The sequence below is a fragment of the Rhinolophus sinicus genome, linkage group LG05 (assembly GCF_036562045.2).
Source record: "Rhinolophus sinicus isolate RSC01 linkage group LG05, ASM3656204v1, whole genome shotgun sequence".
Taxonomy (NCBI): Eukaryota; Metazoa; Chordata; class Mammalia; order Chiroptera; family Rhinolophidae; genus Rhinolophus; species Rhinolophus sinicus.
In genome coordinates, this window is record NC_133755.1 from 142,397,519 (window position 1) to 142,420,033 (window position 22,515).

Here is a 22,515-nt window from a genome sequence, read left to right on the forward strand (position 1 = left end):
ATGCAATTGTTAATTCCCTTTGATCTGAGATGGACTTGTACATTGGGGGCTACCCACGTGTACTTTTAGATAATGTTTTTGTAGCAGAAGCTTCACTCTGCTGAAGTTTTTAGGTAAGAGTGGTTAAAGGTAGTCTCTTTAAAGCACGCTAATATTGCATATCTCCAGAGTGGTCTGTCTACAGCCTTACGATGAGCATGCGTATCATTTTTACCTTTGCTACTTGAATATATTAAGCAATTGCTGCTTCTTCCTAAGTCAAATGTAAATTACCAGGAGACTTGAGTAATTCTCTAGCTGCAGAGTACATGTTGGGCTCTAAAATTCAAGTGTTATATTGGAGGGAAAGGAAAAAAAAAAAGAAAAAGAAAGATGGGAAAACTGAAACAAATCACAATGAACAGATTTGCAATGCCAAACTCTTTTTTCAAAGTAGTATTTTATTATTTCATGCTATTATTAAGAATGTATATGATGTCTAAATAGATTGTAGGAACCCAGTCCCAATACATCATTATCACTAGTATGTATTTGAATATAGTAGACATCAAAATTATTCTAGTCCAAAATAGCCAGAATATCCATCTTGAATATCTGTCTTTTACTTGGGTCCATTGTATGCAAATGTATTTAGGGTGCAAAGCAAACATAACACTCACACATACATACACAGACACACTTCACCTCTTTTAAGAAACGAATACCGTAAAATTTATACACTTGATACACTAGCCAGCTATCAAATGTATTGTATGTCTTCTCTGATAAACACACTTTCATACATTATTACCAGTTCTTCCACTTGAATCCTCGTCAGCTCTTCACCTCACAAACCCAACATTACCCAAATAGTTCTAGAAAAATCAAACGAGTAGAAAAAAAATACATTCAGTTATTTCAGGACATGGCGCACATCAACAGTGGCCACCTATTAGCCAGAGAACAGGCTCCACTGCTTATAAGAATTTTTTGCCACGTTTTTAGGCCTATTGATCTCAGCATAAAATAAAACTAAACAAAGCCTCTACTATGCTTCTGAATTTGTTTGGTAAACTAGAATTATGTCTAAACTCCTAAATAATCAGAAATCATTATGATTATGAATAATTAAAATGCTAAACTCAAGAGGGCACGCAACATTTATTATACTATAGAACTCATCCCCTAAGGGTAGTAGCTACAATTAGTTCAGTTTCACAACAAAAGAAAAATGTGACAATCAGTAATTGCAGGTATTTAGTATAAGGAACAAAACAAGCTATCTTGTCTTTAAATCACACTCTCACAGTCAGCAGAGACCCTGCTCTCTTTTAGAGTTTTGACATTTGTACTAATTCTAGAACCCAGAAAAGCAACAGATAACGGGAAAACATATTTCCTTCAAATCTGTAAGTAGATGTATTTCAGCTTTCTTAGATGCTCTAAATGGGTAGGTTAAAGTAAAAGGTAAGATATAGCAATTGTGGTTTTTAAAAGAGACTTTTAAAAGATATTTTATAAAATTTATCAATATGTTTGTTTATTAATTTACAAACACTTATTAAGCACCTATCATGTGTCAGGGTTTATGTTAAGTGATAGTTATATTGTGTATAAGGACGAGCCTATAGTTATTTTTTAAACCTATACAAACTTATACATACAAATTTGAATCTACCAATATATTTGTATACTCTTACAAATGTAAAGTTTGGGGTATATATTTACAGTTTATAAAATAGAGCTATTCAAAATATTATTTCTCATTATTCTTGAAATTGTAAAAATTATTTTAATTAAAAAATTAAATCACAAAATTATATTTTTCTTTCTCAGAGCCTTCTCTATAAAAAGTATATGTATGTACACAATATATCCATTTTCTTTCACAGTAATAAATGCTTTACAATTATTAGGGTTTTTCTTAAATATTTATAGAACTTAAATATAAGTCAAGTTGAAAATGGTTTAGCAAATAGTAACTACAGTTTTGTATCTAAGAGACTGTATAGTAAAGCAGATTTTCTTTTTCTTTGCTTGAATTCAATATCAAATTGACAACCATGACACAAGAAAGGGTCATCTTTTACTAACTGCCACTTCAGAGAGATACATTTTGTCTTTCATTTAAGTGGAGGAAAGAACTCATTTGAAAGGTAGAACAAGTGATTTCAGAATGATAAATCTCAAGTTCACAATTCCACTTCTAATGATTAGGTGCCTAAGTCTTGTATTTAATTAAAATGGTTATTTTAAATGTTTATATTTAAATTAAACATAATTAGCTAAACCTTGATGTTACTGCCTCATCCGTTTTGAAATTAATTCATTTATAGAATAGCTCAAAAAGTGCTCTGAAATTGTAATATTGAAATAAATCAGAAGCATTTTGCATCTTTTGTTGGTTTCAGTTGTGAACCCAAAGTGAGCCATTTGTATTAGGTATGGCTGTGAGATCACTGGCATGGCCATTACGTAGCAGAATCAACTATTGATATTTCCTTTATACGTATGAGAGATCCTTTAACCTGCTAGGCAATAGTAATCTATAGTCAAAGATATGATTGATTAAACTTTCAAGGAATCTAAATTTTATAAGTCAGTTTTTTCCTTAATACATTTAGGAAGAACCACTGTTTTTAGCAGATGATTCACACATGTGTAACAAGCCTCTGCAACTTACTCTTTTTTTGAGTCAGTCTGATAATGTAACCAGAAAGTGTTTTCAAGGAAATGTTCTGATTTTAACTTCTGTTTCAACAAACAACATTGTCTATATATACACAGAAACCACGAGAGAGAGGGTAGAACACAGAACTATTTTTCCTGTTCTACAGAAAATGTGGATCTTCTAAAACACGCATAATATCCATCTAGAGTGGGTTTCTTGGTGCGGTGAGAATCTACATCCATGAATATCTTACAATCCTGGGTGTGCTTGGTGTGCAAAACTGCTAAGTTGTGCACATTTGTTTATTAATGATATTGCTAACATTTACTATTAGGTTTTGGATATGTAGTAGGTACTGAACTAAATGCCTGATGAGGTGGTAGTATTAGGTCCATTTTACAGGTGAACAAAGTGAGGCTTGGGCAGGCTAAGTCACTTGCTCAGGGGCACATAATTGGTAAATGATGTTGGCAGGATATGAAGCCTCCCTCCATAGCTCTGCATATCACTGTTCCCAGCTCTCCAGCTCAGTGGTCTAAGAGGCATTCTCCATTGTGAGAGGCTTACAACCATCACTACTACCACAACAAAATACTCCTCTCTTGTTAATAGAGTGAGTTAATTAAAAGGTGGCTTGACTATTAGTACCTAAAACCAGTTGCCTCCAATATTAGTATCCTCTCATACCAACATATGCAGAATTTCTAAACATTTTATTAAAACCTGGCCATCTACTCTCCAGTGAACCCTTATAGCTGGGGGGATCTGTTGACATTAGATCAAACCTTCTACACCCCCTCCTACCCTTTAGGAATTTTAATTGTGAGCAGGCTATAAAATCAGGTTCAGCTTACACATCCAGTGAAGCTGTGTAGAATATTTCTCTTCTTTCCTCCCTAGTACCATTGTGTGGCATATCAGAATGCTTATAAGCTGTACAGTATCTCAATTACCATTTGTTTCTGTTTCTTTCAGTCCTGCTCCCTGGTTCCCTAAACAATGAATGATACTCTCACTCAAGAGCTAAGACTTAGGCACATTCTCTGCAAAGAATATGAGTAACAAATACAGATACTCCTATTTAGATTGTAGACTGTGCTCAAAGCCAATTATCTATTGATTTTCCGTTTAACGTTTCAACTATCAGTCCTCATCTTAACTCTGGACATCCTCAGAAGGTCCAAAGGATTGGAACCATCACAAAGTAATCATAACAGAGAGGTACTCTGAGGAGCAAGAAGGGGAGAGACATGCAGGCACATCTGCTTTGTTAATCTTGCTAAGTAGGGCCTTTAAATACCGTCTGTTTTCTCTTCTTTTCTGACTACCATTTCCCCAAGGCTAAATGATTTTTAAATGACTGGGGGAAAAATTTGAGAGGAACTAGGCTGAAATTTTAATTCTTTATTTCATCAGCCAGACAGTGAAATGCAGTTAACCGCACCAAGTGTTCCTAATAGATAAGGGAATTGTTGCTTCACATATAATTACGTTGACTCTAACATTAGACATAGCCAACCATATCATCTTCATACTACTAGAAGTGGTAGTAAGTCTGAAAAGAATCCATTTTGAGGAGGGTCAGAGCTACTTTTATTTTATTTCGAACCAGGGTTATCATGGAATAAAACTGATAATTCTTTAGGGGGAACAATTTTTGGAATATAAAAAAAGTATTAAAGGGTAAATGAAACTGGCTGTTGTGACTGGCAGTAAGTTCAGGCATTTTGTGTTCATTTGTGTTTGCTTTGGAATGTTAAACAGGTTGGGTTCTTTTTAAATGAAAACATTTTATTCAGAACAGTCTCCCATGAAAGCCCTCTTTGACAAAGTGTCATTTTTTGATATATTACTACACGTCTGCCCACATTTTATATTCTAAAAAGGCAAGCAATGTTTTAACAACTTTTGACAAGCATGGGGAATTAAACTTCCATAGAATCAACTCTTAATGTAATGGTATAGAAGGTTATATTTTGTATTTTGTACTTCTTCATGGCAGGCCACAACATTTTAAATTATATCAATTTCTGGTTGGAAAAAGAGCAGAGAAATTAAAGATCAGTAATTAGAATAGAAAAACCTCCATTCGTCAATCAATTATGTTTTAAGCATATAATTCTGAAATTTGTTGAGAAAGAGAGCTATTGATATAGCTATAAGTATCAAGAGATAAAGCCAAAGAATTTTCTAGAAGACTAGCTGAGAAATTTCAAGAAATTCAGCTACTTCTTAATTATACTTACAAGTTACCTGCAAATCATAAATTTCAAAGTCACATCCTCCCGCCCCGTGGAAATCTGGCTTGGATAACCACAAGCACCTGGAGTCAACACTGCTCCTCACCCTGTGTCCCACTGACTGGCACCCTTCATGACTAAGGTGCTGATTGCTCTCCAGAATCATCTGTGTCTGCTCCACCCTGCCCTTGCTCATTCATTCCTCCAGAGCTTCTTACAATTCCTTGAATATGTCAGGTTCTTGGCTCCTCTTCCTAGATCACTACCCCCAAACAACCTGGCTAATTTCTCCGCTTCTTTTTGGTCTCAGCTTAGATGCCACTTTCCTCAGGAAGATTTCCCTGGTAATTCTCTCTCTACGTGTCTTTTCTCTAAATCCTGTACAACCATGTTCTGTTTAGTGCAAGTCCTTGTCAAACAGTGATGTCATTGTCTCCTAACCTGCCTATCTCCTCAGCAGGCTGTAAGCTCTATGAAGGCTAAGACCACGCCTGCCTTGTTTAACGGTTAAATCTCTGCTGCTTAGACTGGTGTGTGGAATATTCTGGATGCTCTCAAACTTTGTTAAAAAGATTAATGAATCATTTGGGTGAAAAGTTCATATATGACCAATTATTTTTTTTCCCTTTTGGTGATACTACAAACTGTTAAATGTGACCACTTTAAAAAACTGTTACCATATTTTTCCATGTATAATGCACACTGTTTTGCCCAAGTTTGTGAGGGAAAAGTAAGGATGCACATTATACATGGGTAGTATTAATTCCATATCTATATAACCGGTTTTAATTCTTTTATTTGATTATGAGTTAAAAGTCTAACTCTAGAAATCAATAATGATATCCACATGCAAAATAATACCCTGGGATAGGATAATTGGTTTTGTTCAACTTATGACGAAGAGTTCTTGGCCTTCTCTGATGCGTAAATATTGTAAATTTGTTATTGATACATAAAATTTCTTGTACCACAATGTAAAAAAAAAAAAATGCTAAAATTCCTTTATAATATGAAAAATAAGTACCTAAATGTAAACAAACAAAAATTTGAATTAAAAAATTAAAACAGAAGATTTTATTCCCAGAAAGTTTAGGCCAAAAACGTGGGTGCAAATTATACACCGCAAAAATGGTAAATCATTTCAACCGGCATGTGTTCATCTTGCTGTTCCCATTTGATGATTTCATTTAGCTGGGACAATTTGGTTCAAGAGCTTTTTCATACCACCTCTCTCTCTTAAAAAAAAAAACAAAAAAAAACAGAGTGCAAGGTGGGTAATAGGTGCCATTGAGGGATGTGAAGCTCTGGGATGCCATGCTTATATTTGAGTTTATAATATAAACCTCTTATAGTAACAAAAAGGGTAAGTCGAAAGGGGGCAGGAAGAATTTATGGAGACAAAAATGTGTAACATCTGAAGGACCTTAAGGTCTTGCTTTATATCATTATGTCATTATAATTTGATAACTTTTAGAGAGATGCTGTGACTGGAAAAGGAGAAAATTTAAAACCAATACCCTTTCGGTGAGTCAAGGAAATGGAGCTGGAGAAGAGGGCATCTTATGAATACTATTATTAGATAATCAAGAGCTGCAATAATCAATATACTCTTGAAAGTACCTTAAATCTAATAAAGCAGCTGTGGATAACTAAATTATGATTATGACAAATTCAGGCAATTGGTTCAGGGTTCCTTGCATCCAAAATTCAAATAAGTAATCAAAATGAAATTGCATTAGATGACCTCCGACCACCTCTAAAATATAGGAAGCATTTATTAAGCATATCCCAAATAACAGCATAGGATAACTGCTCCCATATTTTACAAATGCCTTTGGCTAAGGGGAAAGGTGGATGGAGTTGGGTAGGGGAGGGTGGGAATGAGGGGGAGGACACAGAGGAAGAGAAGGAGCTCCTTGCAAAGAGATAAGTATAACTCTTATTTAAACAAATTGCCACAGCAGTACTTTTCTTAAAACAAGATTAAAAATATGATGAGCTTATAGAATGTTATCTTCTGCAGCAAAAGTAATATAAAACCAATTTTTATTCCCACATAAATTACCTAACAGTGCTGCCACTGACTGGTTTTACACATTAATGCTGGCACTGATGGACCATCATATATAAAAGAGATTCTTTCTCTGGATTTTTCAGTCTTCATCCTTTCATATTTCTTTGTCCCCTTAGTAAACTCTCATTTCTTATTTTGAAATACATTGAAATAGTTCACTAGGAGCACAATGGAGTTGTTTCACTGGTTGTCTTCTGGATCCTGGGGCCATCACACGGGTGGTGGTAGAAAATTTCAAAGACCAAATAATGATGAATAAATTAAAACACAAAGAGTGCCAAAAAAATGTACACATTTTAAGAGATGTTATCTACCACGTTTCCCTGAAAATAAGACCTCGCCGGACAATCATCTCTAATGCATCTTTTGGAGCAAAAATTAATATAAGAACCAGTTTTATTTTACTATAAGACTGGGTCTATAATATAATATAATATAATATAATATAATATAATATAATATAATAATATACCCATTCTTATATTAATTTTTGCTCCAAAAGATGCATTAGAGCTGATGTTCCGGCTAGGTCTTATTTTCGGGGAAACACGGTATGTATTACTTTTTGAAGTTGAATTGAGTTACGGTAGCACTGTGTAGTATGACCTTCGCTCAAAAGATGGCGTTAATCAAATGAATGCTAGTGCCATTTATTGTATTCCAATTTTAATACAGTTTTTATCCTTTCTTAAAATGTCTGTACATTTTTTGTTACCGTGTGTGTGTGTGTGTGTGTGTATTCATTCCCCTTTGAAGAAATATATTTGTTTTACTTAACTGTATTTTCATCTCAAGAACTGTTCACTGCAGCCCCATCTCTTTCCAAAATGCTTCTTTATAGCAATTCTCATTTCAAAAGCGTGCTTCAAATTGATTCTGGGGAATTTCTCTACATTCTTTTGGCAATATGCTTTTTATCAGATCAGCAGAAACAATGTGAAAACACTTGTCACAGTAATTTCAAATGTCTATCATCTACAAATTATACATAAATGATCAATGGTTGCAATGTGGTCCTTGAATGGAGGATTTTTTTCAAGAAACACAAACACATGATGTTGAAAATGTAAAAGGGTACACTGTAAGAAAAAGTCACTTGTGGCATTTTCAGAAACTTATAGTTTTTATTTTTATCTCTATTCAGAACAAGAGAACATTTTTGAAAGAACTAGTCTTGCTTTTCATTTACACGGAACATTATATATACATGCACACCTACTCCCAGGTATAGACAGCATTCAAGCAACTCCACAGGGCTGCAGCTGGAAACGGAGTTGGATTAGCAACAAAGCATTTACTGAATGACTACTCAGGGTAAATGATAGAATATCTGCACCCTTGCCCCATGCCATCTCCTGCCAAACAAAGAGAAGTATAACTGTTGAACAGGTAGAAGTTTTTCAAAAAGCACAGAGAAAAAGGCTCTGGGTTATCAATTTATTTTTATGTCCTACATACCAGTTCTTTTCTGTGGTCTTAACTTACATGCTGGTCACTCTCAGAAATTGGTATGCTCCAAGATGCTTCTATTGTATGGCGGGAGCTGAGAATCCTGCTCTGCGATTTAGTGATAAACTACCTTTCAGTTTCTCGTTTCTGTCGTCTATGCACATCTGTATTTCTCTCACAATCGAGAAGCCTTTCCACCAGGGCTTGAAAGTTATGCTATATTTTCTTATCCCATCCCCCTTTCTGTCCTCAGAACTATAATGCAATTCTATGATAGTTTGCATGTGAGGTATTAGACATTTTAACATCCAGATTCAAGGAAGCAAGTATGTAGCAAAATGGTGCTTACCTGAAACAATAAAACTTGAAATAGCTTTTGACACGGGGTTGCAATTTTCTGGGAAATAATAAGGTGAGAAGGGCAATGGAAAAACATATCTTTTTACTCTTTTAAATTCAGTATATTTCAGACTTAAGCCTATGGGAATATAATGATACGGTATTATAATCACTCCAATATTCCTAAAACGTTGACATTTCAAAAGAATGTATATAATATTCAGGTGGGGCTCAAGTGGCTCTAACCATCCTGCTGCTGTTTTGTGAAGCTGTGTGTGCCATGGCGGTATGGCCAACCCTTAAAAGGCAATAAAGAACACTCTGGAATGTACCTTATTTCTAAACTACTGTGACACCTTATAGCGCTCTTTGCCAGCACTTTATTGGTTTCACAAGAATAAAAACAAACAGTGAAGTCTTTACTCTGAAATCTATTTCTAGAATTTATCTTACTAACAAAAGGACTTACTCCTATGAGAGGTATTCTAGTTATAAAAGAAGAATTTCTCTTGGTAAGTTTATTTGCGCATTGAAAGGCTGTATTTATTTGGCACTCTTAATTTATAAATGTGTATTAAAAGCAACAAACTGTAAAATCATACTTTTCTGTGATCCGTATGATAAACCAAAAAGAAGGGAATTTACTGAAGTAAGAATACTTTTTTTCTGTAACTGGGCAAAACTAGTTCATTTATGCATTTAAATAGAAAGAACAAAAGAAAACCAAACTTTTCAAAACGTGAACAAAAAATTGGAATAAGTCCAATTTGCTTTCAGCATTGTTTCTAGTGGTTATTTATTTACCCCCAATTGCATAGTCATTGAAGTTTTCAAAAACATTTAGTTTTATTTTTTCCTTTCTTATATTTAAGCATATACTGTTAGACAGCTGATACCAGTTCTTCCCTTAGCTATTTGGATTTTGGATTGTATAGACATGAACTCAGGTTGCCTCAAAAATAATAAAGGAATTAAGGTGTATTTCCAAAGCAACAAAAGAATAACCTATTTTACTACACTGTCACTGTAGAGAAATGTCTTGGAGAATGGAATTCTAGATGTGAAAGATGGTTTATCAGTCATAACCAAATCCATCTATCAATCAGCTCCACAGATGGGTGACAAATTAATGACAAACACAGCAAATACCATGCTAAGTGGTCACCAAACAAAATAAAATTTACTCTGCAATTGTTTATGCAGCAAGAGTCCACATATTTTAGCTTGTTTTTGAATCAAGAGGGACGGATAAATGGTGACTCAAAAAGGGAGAACACACACATAACTCCCCACACTAGGAGGTCATCAGACTTCCGCAAATGCCAAGAAAGGACATGGAATCAGGGACAGGTCTCTTTCAGAAATGTGTCATTGTGAAACTTTACTTTTCTAACTGGTTTTGAAATCTGTTTTCCTTTTCCAGAAAATTTTCAGAGACAAGGTGCAGAAAAGCAAATAAAACATTATGGGACAATGGATAGACTGAGGTATACTTTTCAAGCTAAGAAAGCTGTCTTTATATAAAGCTAATCTTTCTAGAGGGGACAGATGAGAGAGAAGAAATGCTTTCAGAGAATAAGGGTGATAAGTAGCTTTTTACAAACTGCCATGTCAAACAAGAGTCCTTAGTGCATTTTTGAAAAAGAAATGAACAACATTTGCCATGTATGTGACAAGCTATTTGACAAAATACATTTCGTCTTTTTTTTTCAGATATTTAGTCATTCTCAGGAACTGTGTGAGTTGTCCCAAACAAATTTTTGGATGTGGGATGCAGATGGGGACTCAAGCTTCTGCCACCTTCAGGTTCATGCTATTAGACTCATTAATTCTTTCTAGGATGTAAGCTCAATGATGGTAGATTAATTCTTTTCTGTTTTGCTCATTGCTCTATCTCTATCACCTATAATCTTGCCTGATGGGTAGCAAGTATGCAATAAATACTTCCAGGTGCATGGGCAAGGAAAAGGCCACGTGAGAAGGTAGCCATTGTGAAAGCCAGGAAGTGAGGTCTCACCAGAATCTAGCTGCTGACACCATGATCTTGGACTTCCAGCATTCAGAACCATGAGAAAATTAATGTCTGTTGTTTGAGCAAAGAATCCATGGTATTTTGTTAGTGCAGCCCAAGCTGCGTAAGACAGCACCACGAAGATATGCTGGGGATACAGGAGTGTTGAACTAAAGCTTACATCATGCACAGTATAGGATCGCAAGACCAGAGTTAGAGAAGTTTAGATAAGTCCAGGGTGCAGAATAAAAAAAAGGCTGAGACTGTGGATAGAGCAGAACCATCGACCAGGCAGGTCTCTGTCTCTGTCTTTGTCTTTGTCTCTGTCTCTCTGTCTCTCTGTCTCTCTGTCTCTCTCTCTCTCTCTCTCTCTCTCTAGAAGGGCACCAATCCTACCGGATTAGGACCCCACCCTTATGACCTCATTTAACCTAAATTACCTCCTAAAAGCCCTGTCTCCAAATACAGTCACACTGGGAGCTAGGGCTTCAAACATGAATTTTAGGGAGACACACTTCAGTCCATAGCAGGCGTTTTGAACTACCAGGGGCAGTAACAACCAAATAACATTCTATTTCCCTGCTTTTAATCACATGACTCACTGTTAAAATTGTAGGAATAACTCTTTTATCATCTTCTGGGTTCTTGCAATGTTTTGGCCTCAGTAATTTAGCTATTAAATATGTGTATCTTGGTCAAATGTGTACTGGATTTGAAGAACTCCAACTCAAGTCATTCTGCTAATGCAATCTTCCAACAGTAATCTCTCACAGGTTTCTTGATCTTTTCATACCTTCATCCTGGCCATCCCATGATCAGAGTTAGCATACAGAGGAAAACAGAGACTCAGGGCTCATACACCTGAGTGCTAACCCTTTCTATCTGTGTCACCTAGAGGACATTATAAAATTCACAAAATGCATATTTTTAAAAAGTATTGTTTTTCTAAATCTATCAAGTCACAGATGCCTCCTGATTCCCAAAGTGATATTTCATAAGTATCACATGGCTTAATATAGTTTCCAATGGACAACACCTCTATGTGCTACTTTCCGATACATGTAACTTTGAGAATCCCTGTTCTAAGTGTACAGTAACACAGTCACTACAAGTTTAAATTACTCCTTGGGATATCTGAAGAGTTTCTTGGAACTTTCCCGTTGGATCTTAGAATCAGAAATCATATTGTGACCTAGTTATTACAAAGCTTCCTTACTACAAGAAAAAAAAATGAAGCCCATGACAGTCTCTCTTTAGTAACAATAGCCTTGGTCTCTGAACTTCAAGCTCCTATTGCGGTGGCAGGGAATCTTTTAGAAGAGAACAAGTACGTGGCATCATGACATGCACCAGAATTTCAAAATGCTGTTGGAGATTGGACTATTGTCGACATGACTAAAATGTAAAAGAGTCCTGATGCAGCAGTGTGAACATTTTAAAGCAAACTTTCTTGTTTTGGCAAAATAGACCTCTACGAACATTCTTTCTTCAGGGAAATCTGATTGTGTGTGTGTGTGTGTGTGTGTGTGTGTGTGTGTGTGTGTGTGTGTTTTCTGTGCGCATGCTGTCTTGAATTGCAAAGTTCCTCTGGAGAGGAGATATTTCCTTATATATTTCATTAGTCTAATTACATTTAAAGATTCGGTGGTGAGTTGTTTTGTTTTGTTTTTAACATGATCAAAACTATGAAAATATAAGTATCCAGAGTAAATACAAAGCCGTTATTTAAAACAGAATGAGAATGTGTGCAGGTCACACACATTGCAGTATTTATAGGCATTTCTTGGAAATATTGTAACAATTTATCACTGGTAAGAGTTCACATAATTACTTATGAATATAAAATAAATGAATAATAAATATAAATTATTTATTTTATAAAAGAGAGATTGATCATCCCTAAGCTGCTATCAAGTACTAAATTCAGATAATAATGCAAAATTCAAATAAAAAAAAGTATTTTTTGGAATGTTTTCTTTCATCATTGGATAAAAAGAATAAAGTTTTCTGTTGTTGGGCAACATTGATAATAGTTTAATTTGTTTCTCTAAAAAGTAAACTATATATTTCTCTATAATTGTAGAGAAAGTTTGTAGATAAGGAACTTAGAGATATGAATTCTTGCTTTGGCTGTTGCATTAAATAACTCTGAGACTTTGGACAGACTACTAAATCTTCTGAGTTTTCTGACTGCAAAAGGAGTGAATAAAAGTAGACGAGCTCTGAAGTCCTTACAGGTTCTCCCAGTCTGCAATTCCAGGTGGTTACTCCTGTTACTACAGCCAGTAGAATTAAGCTCCATGAACAGAGAATATTATCCTTCACAAGGTCACAGAGGCTAACCTTGTCATTATTAAACGTAATGCTCCAGATGGCATCCTGCAGTTAGTTACTCCAGCACAACAGAAGCTCATCTGATGGTTCCTTACTCTTCTTTGAAATTCCTTACTTAGTTGTCTTTTGCCAATTACTGGGGTTGATACCCCCTTCCCCATAAGGTGCCGAATGTCACTCTCAGGAAAGATTTACTTGATCCCTTCTGCTACACCAAGCCACAATTCTTTTAATATGGATTTGTACAAGATTAAATTAAAAAATTACTGTCATAGCATTTAGCACAAGATGTAGTCACACATCTATGTATGTAATAGTTACATAGCTATGTATCACGTCTGTCTCCCTATTTAGGGTATAAACTCCAAGACAACTAAGACTAGGTTAGTTTTTTGTTTGTTTGTGTTGTTTTTTATTTGGTCTTTATTTTTTAGGGAAACAAAAGAACATATCTTAAAGAGACAGTGATATGGGGCTTATTAGGGAAAATAGCAGCACCCCACCCACTCCAACACATTTTCAGCTCTCCAGAAGCAACTATTGTCAATTCCTCTAGCTGAATATTTTGTCATTTTTTGACTGTCTTTGTAAATAGTATGCTTATATTACGTTTCCTTGAATTTTCAGTTTTAGGCATTGAATATTGATTTCCCTCTGAGAAGAAAGGCTTTAGTTCCCTTTCACTTCCCCTCCATACTTACCACAGAACACTTCCTATTATCCCATTCTCCCAACACAATTAGATGAGTAGTGATTATATGACAATTATTAATGTTACTACTATTATGTATGGCCATTTTCAGATGAGTCATGTAGTATACTCTGACTGTGTCCCTTTTTGCAGAAGTCCTTACTCCCACTGAGTTAATAATTATCTCAGTTTGTTTTCAATAGTTTATCACTATTTCAATCCTACCCCTTATTGTGCAAATCTCTCACTATGTTTAAATACATTAGGTATTCTGACAATTTCCCTCTTTTTGTGAAGTCACTTGGAGCCTTCTTCCTGGTTCCATTCGAAACTAGTTGCTGCACAGATGTCATCCTGGGATTCCTAATGCTTTCTCTTTGATTGTATCCTTCATTTCCAGTTCCACAAATCCTATCTATTCTACTTTATTTGTTTCTCTCTTCTTTGTTGAAGTACTTTTTCTAAAAGCTTCTTGAGAAACAGTACATATAAGACAGAATTTTCTGAATCTTGTGTATCTAAAAGTATAATATTGTGAGGTAGTTCTATCCTCACAATCTATGCCACTGGGTATAGATTCTAGATTAGAAATAATTTTCCTTCTGAATTTTGAAAGCATTTATTATCTTCTAGCTATTCAATATTGCTGTTGAGAGGTCGGATATTATTTTGATACTTTATCCAATCTATGAAATATGCATTTTTATTCTGGAATTTCTTAAGATTTTTTCTTTGTCTCTAGTGTTATAAAATTTCTTAATGAATGTTGTCTATTTTTTTGTTTTTTCACTGTGCTGGATACATGATGGCTCCTTCATTTGGGAAACTCAAGTTCCATAATTTTGAGAATATTCTTTTGATGACTTTTTTCTTTCCATTATTATTATTTTTTTCTCATACTAGGAATTCTCATTGTTCAGAACTAGGATCCTTATACTAATTAAAAAAAAAATCCTCTCTTCCATTTTTCATCTTTTTGTCTGTTTGCTCTATTTGCTGGGAGAATGACTCACCTTTATCTTCCAACTCTGTTGTTTAGTTTTCCATTTCTGCTATCATAATATCAATTTTCAGGAATATTTTTCTTTTGTTTTCTAAATATCCTCTTCTATAGCATACTCTTCTCATGCCACTGAAGCAAAAAACTTGTTTAATTTCTTCATAGAGTTTCTGTTTCCCTGCAAGGCATTACTCTCTGTTTTTAGTCTCTATGTCAAATTAGATACCTTCCTTAAACATGTGTTGGTCCATTGTTGTCTACTTACATTTATGAGTAAAAAGCTTGTGAGCGTGCAAGAAATGGGTCAGTTGTGCTCCTTACTCTAGAATGATCTGGCTAGGCTATTTCCTTAAGGAATCTCTGATCTTTGTATCCTTTGGTTTTTCATTTCTGGACTGAACAAATTCCTCAGAGACTCTTCAAATATACTTCCTGATGAAATCTGATTTCCAGGATTCTCTCAGTCCAGTGAGAAAGAAGGCTGTGGATCTTAACATTCCATACATAAACTCTCACTTAAATGCATTGTTTTCGGTGTGATACTCCTTTCTTCCCCACTTGATGTTCCCAAGTTTACTGACTCTGTTTTGCCCTAACCATGGAATGAAACTTCAGTCTCGCAGATGAGTGAAAAGACCTGCAGAGTATCTAGTTTCTCTTAATCTTCCTGTTATTAAGCTCAAGTTTACTTCCCAATTTCAGATATACCCAGTGAGGCCACTTCCGAAGCCTTTTGGCAGTGTTTTGGTGGAAACTGCTTTATTTCTGGACTTGGCCTACTGCTGGCTTTAGGATTCAGCATTTTGGGATTTGTTAAATCAGTTTCTACGTCTATATCTGCTTTCCAGGTTAAATGATTTCTTTGTATTGTCTCTTATCTGAAGCTTTTCCTTGTAAGTGTGTGCCTTTAAAATAATCCTTTTTCAGTTATATCATTAAGGGTTTGGAATGTAGTTATTACAACATAACTACCCTGCTTACCATGGCGTTCTCATCAGAGAGTGCAGTGCTTGGCACTTAGAAGGTCCCTAATAAATATCTATTAACTGAGTGAAGGAATCATCACCATGTGTAATTCTTTTCATCTTCCTCATGTGAATAAGGCTGAACCAACTGAGAGAATTCTCTGGATTGGTCCTATGCAGATGTCTCCAAATATTATGAAATGTTAAATATTCCTTGTCATCTTAGTGTAAAACAATGTATGGAACTCTTTGGTCTCTGGGAATGTTGCTATTATGAAGATATCTTGTTGGAGCTAGTGCACCATCTTGACTAGAACAGAATACCAGTCTCCAACAATGACAAAGAACATCTCTGTAGCTGATATTGAGATGTGTCCTCATTTCTACTTAACATGCATATTAGTTGTGTGGATATATATATATATATATATATATATATATATATATATATATATATATATGGAGAGAGAGAGAGAGAGAGAGAGAGGAAAAGTATCCCATTGCATATATCTGACATACTTTTCCCTTAAAGGAAGTTCTTCAAAATGTATATTCCATGTACTTGTGTGTTCTCTCTTTTGCTCCCTCTCCCAATATTATTTTCAATCACAAAGTAATAATTATTATAAAATAACAATATATTTAAAATTGATCACCCTTGTCCCTCAATCCTTCCTTTTTGGTTATTAACACACAATGATATACATATGAAAATAGGTTCCTTATTTTATTAGAGAGACACTTAAACAGGTAGCTTACAAACTGTATTTATATATGTTGAAATACATGTTGTGTTGTGGGCAGAGAAAGATGACATGAAAATCAAATTCATGAGAATCAGTCTTGAGGTAGGTGGATTTGAAAATAAGACAATGGATGCTGGCTAAATGGAAGAGACTTTGCCTCCATTTTTGTGGCAGCACTAGATTAAGTTAGGAGAATTCCCCAGCATACATTCCAGCACCATCAAACACTCATTCAGTGCTTTACAGCATCAAACACTGAGGCTTTAAATTACTCTGGTGTATGTGTTGAGGGGATTATATTCTGAGGAACAGTTTAGCTCTGCCCATTGTAATCCTTCTGACCCACCTCTACTCTAGGCTCCAGGGACCATTTTTGAAGCATGTTTCCTGATTAGACTCCTTAATTTCTATGAGCAAAATTTAACTCTATTTTCATTTGGTTGATCATAAAGTCACACGTGTCTTGACAACAAACACACTTAAATTTCAGGTTCTTCTGAAGGTTGTAATGTTGAACTCTGTTGGCAAATTCTTATAGAAACAATTAATCTGTTTTTAAAGAGAGAAAATATTTTCCTGATACTAAATTAAAAATTGAATTTGTCATGTAGTCCTTATAGAAAAATAACATATGAATATTAAGTAACCTAATGGATATTACTTTGGACAAGGGTTTTAAAATTTGGAGAAATATTTTTCACAGGGTTATTTTTGTATTACTTTCAGTAGGTGGAGGGCTTAGTATTACAATTTTTGAAGGCACTTTTCTTGACATCTGATGTATGCTCATAGATTTCTAAGTAACTAAATAGTGATGATTGCAAATACTCCAAAGGTACTTACCATGTGCCAGACATTGTTCTAAATACTTTACATACATAAATTTATTTAATCCTCCTAATTACTTAAGAGATGGACACCTACTGTCACCCCCTTTTACAGATGAGGAAACTGTCTCACAGAGCGTTTACTGTCAGGCCCAACATCACACTAAGTGGCAAGGACACAAAGCTAGACCATGTCTATCTAAAGTGCATTCCACTTTCTTTTAATATCACTTCTTTCAGTTAATTTCAGTTAAATTTAAAACTAAACTCCAAGACAGAAGCCTGCTGTCTTGTAATTCTAAAGTGTCAATTAAAAGAGCAATACCCAGGATCAAGGGTGACATTCCAGTTTTGAAAATCTAGGAGACTGCTCGTAGTCTCAGAGGTGGGGAGAGCCACAGATAATTCAGCTAGGGACCTCACAGTTATATAATTTGAGGAATATTGGTCCTAGGGCTGTAGCTTTTACCCTGGATTTATAAAGAGAAATAAATCATCCCAATGTCAACGGAACATATATGCTACCACAGTCTCTCTTTAAAAAGTTTTATTATGAGCTTCCATGCCATATAATATGGTTTTATATTTTTCCATAGTTCCCATTGAAGTTTATTATACTCTATGTTGTTTTCCTTTTATTTTTATTTATTTATTTTTTTAGTTGCCAGCACCATGGAAGTGTCTTTTTTTTTTTTTTTTTTTTTCTGGACTGTCATGCTAACATCACAGCAGTCTTTATAGAACGAGGACTAAGTGGTTAACGCCTGTTTACCCATTCATGGAACACATTAAATCAGCAAGTTCTGATTAATCACTGATGTGTGGGACACTGGAGATCAAAGCTACCTGCTTCCTGATTTAATCAGTTTGGAGGAGGAATAGACCTATGAAAAAGTCATGATGGATTAATATAATAAAGGTTAAAACAAATCTATCTATGTATCTATGTATCTATCTGTATCTATCTATGTATCTATCTATCAATCTATCATCTATCTATCTAGAAGGGCAGTGTGTGTGTGTGTGTGTGTGTGTGTGTGTGTGTGTGTGAAAGAGAGATGGGATTTTAGAGGGAGGAAAGCTATAATTCTCTTGGAAAAGTCAGGAAAATCCTCATAGACAAAGTAGTACCTGAATCATATTTTGAAGCATAAATTGCAAGTCACAAGTTGGACCTGTCGAGCAAAGGTATTGTTCATGAAGGGTACAGCTCTCGGAACACAAAGAGCTTGGTTGTGTTGAAGGACCGCAAAGGCTACAGTAGCAGCATGTGTATGAGGTAGTGTCGCAGGGCCATTAAGAAGGTGGACTCTGGCATCTGCCGGATTTGAACCTTGGCACTGACCTTGGGCAAGTTTATTACTGAGTTCTCAGTGCCATAATTTCCTTATCTGTATAATAAGGAAAATAATAGTATCTAAACTGTAGGGTTATTAAGGGTTAAATGAAGTTTTGTAAAGCCCTTAGAATAGTGCCTGGCACATAATAAACATTCAATAAATGTTAACTATCATTATTATTGCTCCAAATAGACAACTAATTCTTAAGTAATTGACACCACTACTAAGGGTAAAATTTCCTCTACATGGTCTTCACAACTCACAGGAAACAATATTACATTATGCTTATAGAGTCCTTTGGACAGGTACTCTCTCCTATAAGTCAGAAAGCTATCTCTGGAAGGCAGCTTCACAACTGAGACATTCTTAGTGATGTCTGAATAGCTGTTTCACAGCCCATCTAAACATTCAGATTTCCTCAATGATGAAGCCAGTTGATGATTGGGCATAAAAAAATAAGTACAAGAAATTCATATTGTCACTTGATGCCTATGTATACATTAGAAGGACAAATGTATTATTCAAGACGTGTAAGGTTTATCTTTGAAGGGGAGATGAATCATATCGAGAGGAATAAGTTATCATTTGAGACTGATAATTCAGAAATACATCCTCTAGTTTTAATTAAATTTAACTTAGACGTCGTACGCTTACGTTGACTAAATTTGGCATTTGCATGGAAGAGGGACCTGAAGAAATTAATTTTCTAAAAGCTGGCTCCTTCTATCTGAATAATATTAAATGATTATGGTCACATCTATAGACACCATTGAAAGATACGGGAAAGCAGCAGAGCTCTCAACCTTTACCTTATTTAGATTCCATATCCCACCACTTTCCATATGAGAGTTTAAGTCATTATGACGTCCAGACAGCTGCTACGGAATGGCTGTTTGACATTAACAGGTTTAGACAAACTTATTTCTCCAGAGCCAAAATTCAGCAGAGCAGACCAAGTTCCACAGTTAAGAGATCTTTAGTTTCCTAGATCAGGCAATCTGAGAAAGGGGGAAAGAATCATTTTGATGGAAGAAAGTAGCAGCCAAAGTCAAAGAAATTCTGAATATTGGGGAACGTGGGATTGAATATGAGTTGGTGTCAAACTGAGGGGCAACAGACAGCACAAACTCTGTGACAGTGTCACAAAGCAGGTAAATGTGTGAATTCAGCCGTTGTAAGCCAACAGAGCATAGTGGGGTCAGGCTAGGAGAATGACTGCCCCAATAAAGACATGGAAGTTTTTTTAAAAATGGAAAGTATTGCACAGGGCAAACAAAACACATGTGTGTCCAGGGCCAGCATTCTGTTTTATGAGCCTGAGGGTTGGTGGCCTCTGGCCTATGCTAACAGGGGAGGAACCACACTGTGGGGCAGAACTGGTCATATCATTTATTAATAAACATGCAATTGGTTGGAATATTGAAAGGATAGAGTTTCCAGTTGTATGTCCTTGGGCAGGATAAGGGTAAAGTTTCACTGGTGTGATTCATATTAAATTAGGGGAATTAGTACTGTGTTTCCCCGAAAATAAGACTGGGTCTTATATTAAGTTTTGCTCCAAAAGATACATTAGGGCTTTGTTCAGGGGATGTCATCCTGAAAAATCATGCTAGGGCTTATTTTCTGGTGAGGTCTTCTTTTCGGGGAAACATGGTATTAGTTTGGCCAAGTGGTTCTTAGGATCTCCTATATTTTGCTTGTGATTTGGAGTGGAGGTGGAGTGAGCAAAAGAGTGTAAAGATCTTTCCCAATCTGACTTTCCAATGAGTGGGACTTTGTGAGAGAAGGAGACATTATGTCCTTTCAGTAGCTTATTTTATTTCTTTGTATTTACTCTTTACTTTTTAAAGTGGCAAATAGAAACATGTATCGCCAACGTTCCCATGACAAAGCCAAAGAATCATGCAATGGTCCTTGTGAAAATCTCCTCCCTTCCTGTCCTAAAACTCAATTACTAGCATCATTCCAAGCACCTTTCAGCTAGGCCAAGACTCCACGAAATCAGACCCCACATTCTATGGTGTTGAGGATCACTCTACAAAGTAACAGTCATTAGATACATATTTTACTATGTATATATGTATGTAAATGATAATAAGCTACTATATTCATATATATTTTTAAAGTTACTGATTTGTTTAATGGTATTTTGGATTTTTTTGTTTGTTTGTTCTTTAAAGGAGGGGATTTTGTATAATTAAAGGAGAGAGACTAAATTCCTGGCAAATTTGTAAATGTGAAAGAAACTTTAGACAAGAGGTGGGGAAAGGAAAAAGTTCTTTTGAAGGCCAAAGAAGTAAAAGTATAAGGTTATTTTTTTGGTGGTTGCCTTGAAAGACAAGATAATTTGAGCAGCAGGATAGAGACAGCATGAAGCCCCAGGGATCCAGCCAGCTGGCCAAGAACCAGCCAGTTTTGGTTGAAATAAGAAGTGAACTCTCTAGTCCACGGGACAATCAGAATTAATGGAGAAGGGCAGGGGGTAAGTTTAAGGGGCACTTAGCACTTTTCTTCCTCCACACCAACAAGGCTGATATAGGAAGTGATTGGTCACAATGTGTAAAGAAATCCTGGCACAGCTCCCTAAGTACACAAAATTCAACGCATAATGAAGTTAATTAAAGAAATGATTGAGCTTGCTTCAATGCATTCTATATTTATTGTGGACTTTGCTTCGCAAGTCATGGATTTGAAAAAGTAGTAGAAATTAGAGAGTAATAAAAATATCTGCTATTTGGTATTAGTTTTTGTTTTAAAGAAAATAAATGCATTAATGAGATAACTACAGGTTGTATATCTAATTCTCATGGTGGCTTATGCCTGAGGAAAACCAAATACCTATTTATGACATATACAAAATCTGACGATTAAGTTTGCGAACTTTCCATTATGCACTTACACAGTGGAAAGTTTGCAAACTTAATTGTCTGACCTTTTCATATACCCATGCTTACATTTCCCAGGAGAAGCTACCCAGAAGCTTAGTGCCATAGGGCAGTGAATTGGACCATAAAGGTTATTTTTAGAATAACAAGTATTTTTCAGGCTTAAAACATCACATGTGCTTTCAAATAGATGCCTAGGTGCTTCCAAGACATAGGACAACTGTCCTGAAGTAGAACTTTGGGAGTAAGGGTAGGGGTAAAAATACGAAACTCATAAAATATTCATGCATACAGTAGGAATACAGAATGTTTATATTTTAGCCAAACACATAAAATAGGAACATAAAAAAATGCATTTGCACCAAAATTAACAGGGGAAAAGCAAAATACCACACACCAAAATAAATAGGGAAAAACAGCAACAACCTAAAAATTCAAGTGTAAAAATGACTCGAGTCAAGTGGAAAAATGACTTACGTTTATGACAGCCATAAAGGATTTGGACACAGGATAAGGTATTAGAACAAAATAAACACTGTTTCTGGAATTGGTCTGGTCTGCATTAGGTCAGCATGGCATTTTCCAGTGTGCGAATTTGTCGAATATCGGTCCAATGATCTCCATTAAAAAAATTCTATATTTTTGAAAAATGTTGCCAAAACATATTTCTCCCTTAGCATTTTATAATACACAAAAGCAAATTAAAAGCTCTGAGAATTCCTATACTAAAAAAATGTTTATTTTATGCCCAGAACTTACCATTATGAGGACAAATAAAAATTAAAAACAAAAGGCTTAATTCTTCCTGTTGAAAATTAGGGAAGCGACTTCTCATCCCTCCTTTTTCTTAGAGCATTTACCTTACAAAATTTATAATTGTAAATACTTTCTTTAAAATGTATGTAAATCCTTTTGAAAACTAGATAGGCCTTTAATCAGCTTTCTAGCCCTGGGACCTGGGATC

The 22,515-nt window shown here is 35.3% G+C and overlaps 1 protein-coding gene across 5 annotated transcripts in view; it reads right to left on the reverse strand.

The window, feature by feature from the left end:
- The window catches only part of HS3ST5 (heparan sulfate-glucosamine 3-sulfotransferase 5), a 248,115-nt gene that overhangs the window by 95,471 nt on the left and 130,129 nt on the right, over positions 1-22,515 (reverse strand). The window lies entirely within an intron of this gene.